This window comes from Barbus barbus (assembly GCF_936440315.1).
Source record: "Barbus barbus genome assembly, chromosome: 3".
Taxonomy (NCBI): domain Eukaryota; kingdom Metazoa; phylum Chordata; class Actinopteri; order Cypriniformes; family Cyprinidae; genus Barbus; species Barbus barbus.
In genome coordinates, this window is record NC_136731.1 from 21,424,658 (window position 1) to 21,439,386 (window position 14,729).

Below are 14,729 nucleotides of genomic sequence, written 5' to 3' on the forward strand. Positions count from 1 at the left end.
ATCGGGCAGCGTGGGAACTACTGCCGATGTGTCTCTTTGGGTCCTGCCTTGCAGGGTCTGGTTCTTCAGCTTGGTCTTCCTAGGAATGACGCGGGTCTGAGGACCGTCGTTCATTAGGAGGCTGAGGCTGAGGCAGTCCTGGTGCTGTGCCCAGGACTTACGAGGGCAGACCCCTCTGGGGTAGATCGGGTGTCCGTCTCCCCCAGCGCCCTCGGGAGAACAGTCTGCCAACCCTGCCAGAGTTCCAGGGCGCAGCTGGCTCCAGCGAGCGGTGTTCTCAGTTTCTTCCGCCCCGAAGTGTAGCGGAGCTGAGAAGCTCGCCACCCCTGCGGGGGTCCCTAGAGCTCCTGGTTCGGCCGTCTCCTGCCGGTCCTCCGCTTCAGGGCACCGTGCCAGCAGCTCTGGGTACATCAGAGGACAGTCTCGAGAGACTTCCCTTAGTAGACCATTTAGGCAGCGTGGAAACTACTGCCAAATGGATCTCAATGGGTCCTGCGTACTGTAGAGAAAGGCCTTTTGTATTCAGTTCGGCGCTCCGCCACCGCCTTTCAACGGGGTGATTCCCACGTGCGTGGGCCCCCAGCAGGCTCTGATCATGGAACAGGAAGTAGACACTCTCTTGGGGAAGGAGGCCATCGAGGTGGTCCCTCCTCACGGAAGAGAGTCCGGGTTCTACAGCCGGTACTTCATTGTTCCAAGGAAGGATGGTAGATCTGCGTCAGTTGAACCGCTCAGTCATGTGACTGAAGTTCAGGGTGCTTACACTCATCAGTTGTGTCTCAGACCAAGTCCGAGGACTGGTTTGTCACGATGGATCTAAGGACGCATATTTCACGTCTCCATCCTTCCCTCTCACGGGAAGTCCCTCAGGTTTGCTTTTAGGGGCAAAGCTTACCGATCTCGGGTTCTTCCCGTTGGCCCTGCACTCGTACCCCGCATTTTTACATCAACGATTGGTTGATTCTAGCTCGATCAGAGCAGGTGGCGACTCGGCATCGAGATGTCGTTCTCGCGCACATGAAGGGGTTGAGACTGAACGCCAAGAAAGTGTGATTTCTCCAGTATAGAGAACCACTTATCTAGGCGTGGTGTGGGATTCGACCACGATGCAGGCACGTATGTCTCCCGCTCGGAGCGAGTCGATTCTCACCTCAGTCAAGAGAGTGAAAGAGGGCCAGTCACTCACTGTCAGGCAGTTTCAGAAACTGCTGGGGCTCATGGCAGCTGCGTCCAACGTGATTACTTTTGGCCTCCTGTACATGAGACCCCTACAGTGGTGGCTCAAGACCAAGGGGTTCTCCCCGAGGGGAAACCCGCTTCGCATGATCAAGGTCACGCGGCGATGCCTACGTGCCTTAGACATGTGGAGCCAAGCTTGGTTCTTGTCTCAGGGCCCGGTGCTGGGAGCCTCTTGTCGCCGCGTAATGCTAGCGACGGACGCATCCCTCACCGGTTGGGGAGCGGTCATGAGTGGCCACCCTGCCCGCGGTCTGTGGAGCGGTCGCCATCTAACGTGGCATATCAATTGTTTGGAAATGTTGGCCGTGTTTCGTGCACCCAAGCACTTTCTCCCGGACCTAAGAGATCACCATGTGTTGGTGCGCACCGACAGCACAGCGGTGGTCTCTTACATCAACCACCAGGGAGGTCTGCGTTCGCGCCCCTTGTACAAGCTGGCGCACCAGATCCTTGTGTGGTCCCAGGGCAAACTTCGCTCGCTCAGAGCCATCGATATCCCTGGGTATCTCAATGTGGGAGCAGACATCCTGTCGAGGCAGGGGCCGAGGCCCGGGGAATGGATGCTTCACCCCGAGGTGGTGAAGCAGATATGGAGGTTTTTGGCTGTGCGACTCGAGAGTCAGCGCTATGCCCCTCTAGTTCCTCCAGCTCCTTTGGACTGGACGCTTGGTACAGACCTGGCCGAGGCTTCGTCTGTACGGTTTTTCCCCGATTGCTCTGCTCCCGGGAGTTCTGGATGGCAACAGGGATCTGGTGAACAGGTTGGAGACGGGTTCGCCCTATCTCCTCCTGCATTCCCCAGATCTAGCGCTCTCGCTCGTGGAAGCCCGCGTGTGCGGTTCTTCCCCCTCTGAGTGAGTGCTCGCTGTTGCAGCGCACGTTGCCGAGGCGACGCGCGCATTACGTGTGGAAGTTCTGGCCTCTGAGGGGGCGCAGCTCATAGCTTCCGGTCTCTCAACCGAGGTTGCTGAGACCATCTTCCAATCCAGAGCTCCCTCTACGAGGAAACTATGCCCTGAAGTGAAAATATTTCACTTCTTGGTGCGGAGACCGCCACCTTGACCCAGTTAACTGCCCGTTTGGTACAGTGCTGGAGGTCCTGCAGGCCCGTTTCTCCGCAGGGGTAACTCACTCCACCCTGAAGGTTTACGTGGCGGCTTTATCGGCCTACCACGCCCTTCTCGGTGGCCTTACAGTGGGTCGACACCCCCTGGTTACATGTTTCCTCCACGGTGCGCTGAGGCTGAGGCCTCCTGTACGACGTGTCCCTACGGGGACCTGGCTGTGGTCTCTTAAGAGAGTGGGGATTTGTAGGCCCTTCATGGCCCCTTCTTATCTCGTCTTTGCCCCTAGTCTGGCCAAAGCGTTTTTCTACCCTCGAGCGGGTTATTTCCTAGATCCCCTCTTCTATACCACGGCCTGTCGTGCTGCAGGCCCTCAGTCCTCCTCCCTTTCGGGAGCCTGACCAGCGAAAGCATAACTGTGTGTGTCCAGTGCGAGCACTGGACGCATACGTCCACAGAGCTGCCCTGTGGAGAAGGACGGACCAATTGCTGGTTTGCTTCGGTCCTCCTAAGCGGGGTCTGCCTGCTTCCAAGCAGACCCTTAGCAGGTGGATTGTGGATACTATTTCCTTGGCCTATGAAACTCCAGGCATCCCTTCGCCTCTGGGGCTTAAGGCCCATTCAACTAGGAGTATGGCGGCCTCCAAGGCCTTTCTGGCAGGGGTTTCGATGCAGGATATCTGCAATGCTGCGGGTTGGTCCACGCCCCTCACCTTTGTTCGGTTCTATCACCTTGATCTTACGGCCACTCCCGGCTCTCCTCTTTCTCGCCCTCGCTGTGCTCCCAGTGATACACACAGGGCAGGTATTTTGAAGGGAACGAGACGCTGCGTCTCGAAGCCATACTTCCTGTATCCCTGCGGGCGGTTGCTTCATTCCTGGAAGCAAACGCCGGCTCCACCGCACGTGCTTATATGCTTTCCGGTCAGTGACGTCACCCGCCTATGACGTCTCGCCCTTCCATTGGACACGTTACACTCTGGTTCAGAGCGCGGTCACGCTGTGGGCGTTCCCCTAGCGCTTCGACGCAGCGTCTCGTTCCCTTCAGGGAACCGGGGTTACATACGTAACCGAGACGTTTTATTAGGCTGTAAGGACCATTGAAATTACTGAAAACATTTGGCTACTTTAGCCATACATTTACTGAAAATAAATGGACACCTTAGAACATTCATCGGCCAATCAGAACCAGAATATCCTGCTTAGCAACACCCTAATAAGAATCTAGCAACCACTAACAGCATAGAAGCCTTGCATCTGCAAGTTTTCAAACTATATAAGACTTATTTAACCTTGAAACTTTAATTGGATCCCACAGTATTTGACTTTATCATGCTGTATCTCATGCCACAAAAGCAGAATAGGAAACCAAGACTGTCACTGTCTGTTTGTATGAATAGTTTTGCTCTGGTTATGTACGACGGCGTTTTAGTGCCACGTTAATTTTTATTTTTTTTTAAATCTAAGATTATGAGATTAAAGTCATAATATTTTGAGAATAAAGTCGGAATATTACGAGAATAAAATTGAAATATTACGAGAATAAAGTCGAAATGCTTCGAGAATAAATATTAAAGCTATAATATTTTGAGAGTAAATTCTAGCCTTTTGCACATGCAAATGGCCCAGATTGCGTGCACCGGGAGATATTCCAAAGTCTCACCTTTCAAAATCAAAATACATTTCGATTGCGTCTACTATACCAGAGCACGTTGACGCGTCACGTGCCGGATGTTGTGAATGCGCTCAGGACAGTTGGACATTGCGGTGGATCAGAGGTAAAAAATTATATAAATACTGTTCAGTTTCTTGTACAGACCGATTGTTTCGTGTCTTAAGACCTCAGTGTATCATCACGAGCTGCATTGTTTAATTTGGTTTGGTATGTGTATGTTTTTTTTTGTCTCTCAAAGCCATGGGTCCCATTGACTGCCATTATATGACTGACAGACTGCAACGGTTTGAGTTAAAAGTCTTTGTTTGTGTTCTACTGAAGAAACAAAGTCACTTACCTCTTGGAAACCTGGGGGTAAGTGAAGTCAAGTCACCTTTATTTATATAGCGCTTTTAACAATACAGATTGTGTCAAAGCACTTAACAGTATCAAATTGGAGGACAGAGTGTCTGTAATGTATACTAATAAGATTAAACACTCAATTTTCAGTTAAAGGCATTTCATTATTGAATTCAGTAAGCAGATAAACATCAAATTTTTATTTTTGGGTAAACTATCCCTTTAAGATAATAAAGTGTTCCTGTTCAGTCTGTAAATAAATGTAATATTTTTTATATTAAGCTGTTTCCGTAGGTCCTTAAAATGGACTCTTCCTCATCCCAGTAAGATTATGCGGCTCAATGTAATATAGGCTAAGCTATACTTTCGAAATACCTATAACTTTAATGTCTATGATTTAAATTCTCTAAACATTTCAGCTTTATTCTTGAAACATTTCAAATTTATACTTGAAATATCTTAGAATATGTTATTTTTTTGAATTAAAAAAAAATTAAAATTAAACGTGTCACTAAAACGCTGTCGTAGATATGGCATCACCTTTGGGAGGAACAAATTTCCACTTGACATTTTTGGTAACATTTTACAGTAAGGTTCATTGGTTAACAACATTAGTTAGCATGAACAATACTTCTACAGCATTTATTAATCTTAGTTAATGCTAATGTAAGCATTTACTAATGCATTATTCAAATCACAAGTTGTGTTTGTTGACATTAGTTAATGCGCTGTGAGATTACATGAACTAACAATGAATGATTGTATTGTTATTAACTAACGTTAACAAAGATGAATAAATACTGTAATAAATGTATTGTTCATTGTTTGTTCATGTTAGTTAATACATTAACTAATGTTAACAAATGACACCTTATTGTAAAGTGTTACCAAATTTTTCAGACTCCCAGAGACATTACATAGCAAAGAGCTGCTGACCTTTAGATGGGAAGGACACATAAATTATATCCTTAAAGCATTCTGTTCTTGAATGCAAAAGTAAAAAAAAAAAAAAAAAAATCCAGGTAAACACTACAAGTTTGTTCATTGTGGGAGAAACTCATATTTTCAGAGGCTTATTTTGCGGCTTGAGCGATTAGAAACGTACCGGACGAACTTAATCAGTTTTATGCTCGTTTCGAGGCTCACAACACCGCCCACACAGAGCGCGCTCCCGCGGCTGTGGCAGAAGAGGCGAGCGCACTTTCCTTTTCTGTCGCAGATGTAACCCGATCCTTCCGACGGGTGAACATCCGCAAGGCTGTGGGTCCCGATGGCATCCCAGGCCGTGTGCTCCGAGCATGCGCATTCCAACTGGCCGGGGTTTTCACAGACATTTTTAACCTTTCCCTCTCTCTGTCTGTGGTTCCCGCATGCTTCAAAAAATCCACCATTGTGCCCATACCAAAGAAAAATAAAATCACATGCTTGAATGACTGGAGGCCCATTGCTCTGACACCCATCTTCAGCAAATGCTTTGAGAAACTCATCAGAGACTACATCTGCTCTGTGCTGCCTGACTCACTGGATCCCCTACAATTCGCATATCGCAGAAACCGTTCCACAGACGACGCTATTGCCTTCACCCTGCACACTGCTCTCTCCCACCTGGAAAATAAGAACACCTATGTGAGAATGCTGTTTGTGGACTACAGCTCAGCATTCAATACCATAGTGCCTGCCACACTGGTTGAGAAGCTCCAGACTCTGGGACTAAACGGATCTCTGTGCAGCTGGATCCTGGACTTCCTGACAGGCAGATGTCAGGTGGTCAGAATGGGCAACAACACTTCATCCCCGCTGACCCTCAACACTGGTGCTCCTCAGGGCTGCGTCCTCAGCCCACTCCTGTACTCCCTGTACACACACGACTGTACAGCAACACACAGCTCCAACGTCATCGTCAAATTTGCTGACGACACAACGGTGATAGGCCTGATCACTGACAACGATGAGACGGCCTACAGAGAGGAGGTGAGAACCCTGACTAAATGGTGTCAAGAGAACCACCTCTCACTCAACATCGACAAGACCAAGGAGCTGGTGGTGGATTTCAGGAGACAGAGCAGAGAACACACACCCATCACCATCGACATGACACCTGTGGAGCGAGTAAATAGCTTCAAATTCCTCGGTGTTCACATCACTGAGGATCTCACATGGTCCGCTCATACAGATGCAGTGCTGAAGAAGACACACCAACGCCTCTTCTTCCTGAGACGGCTGAGGAAGTTTGGAATGAGCCCCAGCATCCTCAGATCATTCTACACCTGCACTGTGGAGAGCATCCTGACCGGCTGCATCACCGCCTGGTTTGGAAACAGCACTGCTGGCAACCGCAAAGCTCTGCAAAGGGTCGTGCGAACTGCCCGTCACATTGTTGGAGGTGAGCTTCCCTCCCTCCAGGACATCTACACCAGGCGGTGTATAAAGAAAGCCCGGAGGATCATCAATGACTCCAGCCACCCGTCCCACAGACTGCTCTCTCTGCTGCCCTCAGGAAGACGTCTCCGCAGCATCCGATCCCGCACTAGCCGACTGAGGGATAGCTTTTTTCCTCAGGCTATCAGGCTAATGAACAGTAAAAACTAATACACCCTACAGCACACTCCCACTTTACAATATACCACGCACTGCACTTTAATTCCAATACAGTTCAAACTGGACTACCAGTACACTACTGCACTAATACAACAATCTTTTTGCCAGCACTGGATACCATCCAATGCACATCCATGACATTTGCACACCCGGTTTATATATAATCTGCTGCATCTTCGCATATTACTGTGTGTATATAACGTAGAATGTGTACTACATACTGTGTATAATGTGTATCGGTAACTGTATGTCTGTCTAATAGTACACTATGTGTACTGAGTATATGTATGTGTATATTACACATTGTCATCTGTATAAGTCTGTACGTATGTATGGTAATGTCTATATGTAAATTGTCTATATGTAAATTGTTTCTGCAGTGTCTGGAGCACGCTCTCAAGAATTTCACTCACGAAGGCACACGTGCTGTGGTGATGTGACAATAAAAGTGATTTGATTTGATTTTTGATTTGATTTTTGAATATATAGGTACAGAGAGCGAGACTGACTCCTCTACACAACTTGGACAGAAAATAAGCGAGCAGGGACAAGGACACGCTCATGATGTAAAAGTATTTCTTGATGAATTGGGTAGTGCGGTTTTGCTTATTTCATTTTAGCAAAGGAGGGAAATTATCAACCAGGAGTGCACGTTGACTGATTTTAAAAACCCAACTCACCTTGCAGCGGACTCCTTTCAGGGAAATGGTTTATTTGAAAACACAGTGATTTAAAATAGTGGGCAATGGATTGTGATTAGGGCAATAGATTTGTGACAGAAGTAATTTCCTGAGGCAAAGTCATCCAAAGATTATGAAAGAATGATGTTTTACCTCAGAAAGCCTTGACCGGTTTTTGAAGTCCTCGTCTAGCTCAATATTCAGCCAAATCTAATTAAAACTAGCTGTTCGATGTCCTGCAAACATGTATCATTATCTAACTTTTGAGTAGTTTCATTTATGTTTTTAATTTAGTTTTTGATAAAGACATTGCTTTAAGTCATTTTTGTACCAGCAATATTTAACTCTGAGTTTTAAGGACGTTTACGTAACTTATGCAGATATCATCAATCAGGACGGAAGACGTATGCAGAAAATGTAAAGAGGTTGTGTAGATGTTTTCCTTGAGCACTGTATTAAGTTCAAAATACCAGCATGATACTGTAACTGTCCTGATACCATAATGAGAAGAAAAAGAAAAAATACTTTTTGAAAAGAGAACTTAAGAGTAGATTTTTATTGAGAAAAATAATGAATTAAATTAATGATTTAATAACTGTTTTCTTTTGTAGTGTATTTAAAAAGTAATTTATTTCTGTGAATTTTCAGCATCATTACTCCAGTCTTCAGTGTCACATGATCCTTCTGAATTTTTAAAAAAATATATAGAATATATATATATATATATATATATTTTATACACTCACCTAAAGGATTATTAGGAACACCTGTTCAATTTCTCATTAATGCAATTATCTAATCAACCAATCACATGGCAGTTGCTTCAATGCATTTAGGGGTGTGGTCCTGGTCAAGACAATCTCCTGAACTCCAAACTGAATGTCAGAATGGGAAAGAAAGGTGATTTAAGCAATTTTGAGCGTGGCATGGTTGTTGGTGCCAGACGGGCCGGTCTGAGTATTTCACAATCTGCTCAGTTACTGGGATTTTCACGCACAACCATTTCTAGGGTTTACAAAGAATGGTGTGAAAAGGGAAAAACATCCAGTATGCGGCAGTCCTGTGGGTGAAAATGCCTTGTTGATGCTAGTGGTCAGAGGAGAATGGGCCGACTGATTCAAGCTGATAGAAGAGCAACTTTGACTGAAATAACCACTCGTTACAACCGAGGTATGCAACAAAGAATTTGTGAAGCCACAACACGCACAACCTTGAGGCGGATGGGCTACAACAGCAGAAGATCCTACCGGGTACCACGCATCTCCACAAAAAATTGGAAAAAGAGGCTACAATTTGCACGAGCTCTCCAAAATTGGACGGTTGAAGACTGGAAAAATGTTGCCTGGTCTGATGAGTCTCGATTTCTGTTGAGACATTCAGATGGTAGAGTCAGAATTTGGCGTAAACAGAATGAGAACATGGATCCATTATGCCTTGTTACCACTGTGCAGGCTGGTGGTGGTGGTGTAATGGTGTGGGGGATGTTTTCTTGGCACACTTTAGGCTCCTTAGTGCCAATTGGGCATCATTTAAATGCCATGGCCTACTTGAGCATTGTTTCTGACCATGTCCATCCCTTTATGACCACCATGTACCCATCCTCTGATGGCTACTTCCAGCAGGATAATGCACCATGTCACAAAGCTCGAATCATTTCAAATTGGTTTCTTGAACATGACAATCACTGTACTAAAATGGCCCCCAGAGTCACCAGATCTCAACCCAATAGAGCATCTTTGGGATGTGGTGGAACGGGAGCTTCGTGCCACAAATCTCCATCAACTGCAAGATGCTATCCTATCAATATGGGCCAACATTTCTAAAGAATGCTTTCAGCACCTTGTTGAATCAATGCCACGTAGAATTAAGGCAGTTCTGAAGGCGGAAGGGGGTCAAACACAGTATTAGTATGGTGTTCCTAATAATCATTTAGGTGAGTGTATATGTATATTTCTAGGCAATTTTCTTTATCGTGGACTCTCGTATTTGTCATTGACCCCTACATGGTAACTATGAGCACTCTTCTGTATATTATTTGAGGTAGAGTTTGCACGGGAAAACAAAGAAATTGTATATAATTGTATGACCTTTTGTGCATCTGAGAAGAGATTTTATTTTGGTGGCCTCGACTTTGGGAATGCTGTTTCTGGTGGGACAAATTGTAATAGTTTTAGCACATGCTGTTTTGGAAAATGAGTGTTTTAGACTAATGTAATTGAATGGGGATTGCTTGGGATTTACTTCAAGCAAGCACAGTTTTCCCCTCCGTCAAGCACAGATATGGAAAATGGACACAGCAGGCCAACAGTTCCTCCATGTGTAATGTGCCACCCGACCTTAACAGTACTGCTTCCATAGCAGAGCTCCTCTCAGTCCTCTTTCCCTGTCTCTTGCGATCTCCACAGGACAGAGATTTATTGGATTTATACAAACAGATATATCGGAAAAGTAGTCTAGCACGCTTCTCCTCCGCTCCTTAAGCTCCTTTCCTTTCTTTGCCGTCTCCAGTGGGAAGATGGATGGGTTTGCCCTGGGTGGCAGGGAAAGAGGTATTGCTAATATTTTCATGATCTGGGGCAATATTGTCATGACTTAACCTTTCTTGTGTGGAGGAGAGTAGGCACATGGTTTGGCTGGTGCTGAGGCAGCAGGGACGACAGGGAGGGGTTGGGTCCGTAACCGTGTCTCCATCCATCAAAAGCCAGCCTGCGTTGTTTCCTTCTGTCCATCAAAGTCCTTTCTCATTGGCGACTCACTTCCTCAACTGTTTCAGCCTCCCTGCATTTGCGATATATGTGCATGATTTAAAAACCTGCTGCTCTTTGTCTTTACTTCATGTTTTTTCCTGTCCATTTCCTCTCATTGATGACCCCCTGGGATAGATACTATATATATGATGATGATGATTGTGTGTGTGTGTCTCTTATCCTCACCAATTATTTGATTGAAAATAAAGTAAACTGTAACAGTGATATTGTGCAATATTATATTGTATGGTGTTATTACAATTTTAAATAACACTTTTCTATTTTAATATTTTTAAAAATGTAATTTATTCCTAAGACACAAAGCTGAATTTTCAGCAGCCATTCCTCCAGTCTTCAGTCATATGATCCATCAGAAATCATTTGAATATGTCAATTTCTTTGACCCAGTAAAATTTTACTTGTGTGTCTTTATATGATGATGATAAAAGGTCTATCATATTAAGTCTGGTCTTTTGTCTATGATATTAAGTTTGAGAAGTCAAGAGAATATTTTGAGAAGTGCTCATTTTTTTATTTTTAGTTCACCCCAAAATTTGTTTAAAATTTATTCACTTTCAGGCCATTCAAGATGCAGAAGAGTTTGTTTCTTTATCAGAACAGATTTTTATCAGCTGTTTGGACTCTCATTCTGACGGCACCCATTCACTGCAGAGGATTCATTGGTGAGCAAATTATGTAATGCTAAATTTCTACCAAAGTTGTTCTGATAAGAAAACAAACTCATCTACATCTTGGATAGGTTGATTTTTTTTAGCAAAGACTCAGATTTGGGTGAACTGTCCATTTAAAGGATTAGTTCACTTTTAAAAAAACTTGCTGATAATTTACTCACCCCCATGTCATCCAAGATGTCCATGTCTTTCTTTCTTCAGTCGAAAAGAAATTAAGGTTTTTGATGAAAACATTTCTCCATAAAATGGACTTCATTGGGACCCAAACGGTTCAAGGTCCAAATGACAGTTTCAGTGCAGCTTCAAAGGGCTTTAAACGATACCAGACTATGAATAAGGGTCTTATCTAGCGAAACGATCGGTCATTTCAAAAATAAATAAAAAAGTTTAAGTTTTATAAGCACAAATGCTCGCCTTGCTCTGTTCTGTGATGCGTGTTCATGACGTCACGTAATACGCAATTACGTGGAAAAGGTCACGGTTGACTTAGGCTTAGGAAGCCTAAGTCAACTTAGGAAGTAAATTATCAGCAAAAGTTTTTTTAAAAGTGAACAAATCCTTTAATGGGGACCCTGTGGCCCAGTACTGAAAAGCTAGAAACACCTCAGCTGACCCTCGTTTCACTATCTTCATCCCCTTCTCTGTCCTGTCCTCTGTTTTTCTCCGATTTCTATCTCTCCCTCGCTCCCGGTGCAGTCTGGTACGGCTGTGTAATTTGAGCATGCTGGGCAGTCTCTGCTCAATGTTGATGGAAGGATGGGGCCGTGTATTGAGAGGTTACATGCTGTCCTAGTCGCCTGGGCTGCGAGGATCAGTAACACCTTGTTTGATAGAGAGGAAGTGCAAATGACTGTAAAGAGATGGGTAAGAGTACTTCAGATCTATCTTTAAAGACAGATGACAAAGATAGACCCCTATTCTCTCTCTCTCTCTCTCTCTCTCTCTCTACTGCTAGAGTCGACTCCATTCACACCTGAACTAAGGCCTGTTTTCTGCCTCAGTTCACATGTGTTCATGTGTGTTGTTTTTCTTGTTTTCTAAAGCAGATAAGTATATGTCATGTTAGTGCGCTACATGATAGAAAATCATTGTGTACCTTATATGTCACAAACTCACTCAGTCACAAGTGTTAGAAACAGCTTTGAATGTAGCACATACAGTCAGATTTTAGAGTCAGAACTCTAAGTCCCTTTTTTTAGGCATAGTGACTGTTAATTGATTAGTTTGCCAGTCCAGCATTTTTAATAAATAAATAAATACAAGCTAATCAAAACAAGGATATATTATGTTAGTATAAAAATAACCAGATAAGAGGGCAGTTATTAAAAAGTCTGATAAGTATCATACTTTTTAATAACCACTCACTTATCTGGATATTTTAATGCCTATACTTTCTTGTCATGATTTAAGTGTTTTATTTTCATGCACTGAAATAAAAAAAGTGTAGAAACAATTAGTAAAATTACTAGTCAATTTCATGAATAATCAAAGAAATAGCAAGTAGCACATTGAATTAAACATGAATTATTTAAGTAGAAATACCAAAATAGTGTACTCTAATAATTATTATTTTATTTACAATTTTGATATATATATATATATATATATATATATATATATATATATATATATATATATATATATATATATACACAGTGTCAAGTCAAGTCACCTTTACTTATATAGCGCTTTTTACAATGTGCTTTTTGTAATTTTTATAATTACAGTGTGTGTAATTATAAAGAGCACAATCAATTTTAAATGGTTATTTATTTATACATTCATCCAATGTGTTTTTATCTGATGTTGTTTTTACATTTTACATTTTATGTAATTCTGTTATACATACTGTAAGTATGTCTTGTTAGATTTTTATGTGCAGGTTAGCAGTAGACCGATGTATATCAATTCAATTGTATAACTTTTTTGAGATTATCAGCATTACTGCATAAATGTTCCTCACTGACCAGGTAGAAGTAATATTTCATAATGATCAGCTCTATAATCTACTCCCAACATGGCCAAGTTCCATATATTTATTTTTAATTAATATTGTTTAAATTGCAAAAATGCATTTTTTTTTTAATACTGCAAACTTTCCATTGTTGAATTGTATTATATATACATATATTATATCTTTTTTTTTTTTTTTTTTTGCTAGATGCTGATTTTTAATTTGATATGAAATGTTCACATATTCAGATAGCATTTAGTGGATGTACAGGACATGATACCTGCTGTACTGTATCCATCCTCAAACTGATAATATTTGTTTTGATATACCAATTGCTTTTAAGAAATTAAATGACTCAGTCTGAGCCATATAATTAGCAATTCATTTATATATGTAGGTGGCACTTTGCAATTGTAATTACGCTTGATCATTGCCACACCCAGAGTAAAATGGTTTACATCCATGTGCATGCACTCACATACCCAAAGTTCAGCAGATTTATATTCACGAGCAGACAGTTTTAATAGTTTTAATGTTTTCGTCTGTCTGTGTGTTTGTGCTTTGCGTCCACCCGGGGACAGCAGCAATAGTGCTAATGATATTAAGTCAGGGACAGATCTGCTCCATGTCTGCAGGCCTGCCAGTCAGCTGGTCTGGCCCCTCAACCACTCTCCACTAATCCCATCCTCCTCTCCACCAGAGACAGGAAGAGAAATCTAATAAATAAATGAGAGGATGCACGAGGAAAAAAATATATAAATTACGTCCTCGCTTCTCGTAAATCATGTTCCCAACTTCCAGTAGACAGGAGGGCGGAGCCTGGGAGTGGAGGAGACGAGAGGAAGGATCACGAGAGGAGGAGAGAGAGTGTGTGTGCTTGAGAGAAAGAGAGAGAGAGAGAGAGAGAGAGAGAGCGTGCGGGAAGCGCTTCTATCCTTCCCTCAGCCGGGGTAGCTCTCGAGACTTGGCGTCGAGGTGTTTTTAATTGATTTTTGATTAGCCAGACATGGGGGGTGTCCATTAGCAGGGTAGGGATAAAACCAGAACAAAAAAGAAAGAGAGAGAGAGCGCATGTGTGTGCGAGATACACTGAGTATGAATAAATGAATAGATAGAGGCCCTGTTTTGAAGAGCATGATACCGAAGTACAGGGATGTTTCTTTCACTTTGTCTCGCACACTGCTTAATTGACTGTAATATTTTACTTAATTAGTTGCAATTAACCTCAGGTTCAAGATACTCAGCGGCTGATGAAGAAGGTGAGAACCTCTCTCAAATATATTCATGCCAAATTGTGCGAACATCAGCACACGCACATGTGTCTGTTTACAGGAACCCAGGTGAAACGGTGTTCAATAAACAGGAAACCAACATGCTACTGCAGTGGTTCTTAACTAATGGGTCACAACCCCCAAAAAATGGTCACAGGATATAAGATTATGGACAGAAGGTGAAAAGTTAAAAGCAAATAATTGAGTGCAAACAACTGAATAAGCACGCATAGTTAGCAAAAAATAAATACCTTAGCAAGTTTTAAAAGGAAGCAGTAACACTTTTAATGGCTTTTGTTGTTGATATCAAAGGCTGTGCATCTTAAACGCTATAGTAAATTCATCTGTCACTTCATAGAGGCTATTAGATGCAAACATGCCTCACCCTTAAAAAAATCCTTGGACAAAACTAAGCAGAGTAAAAGAAAATACAGGCCAGACTTTATTAAATATGAACTTGAAACAAGGAT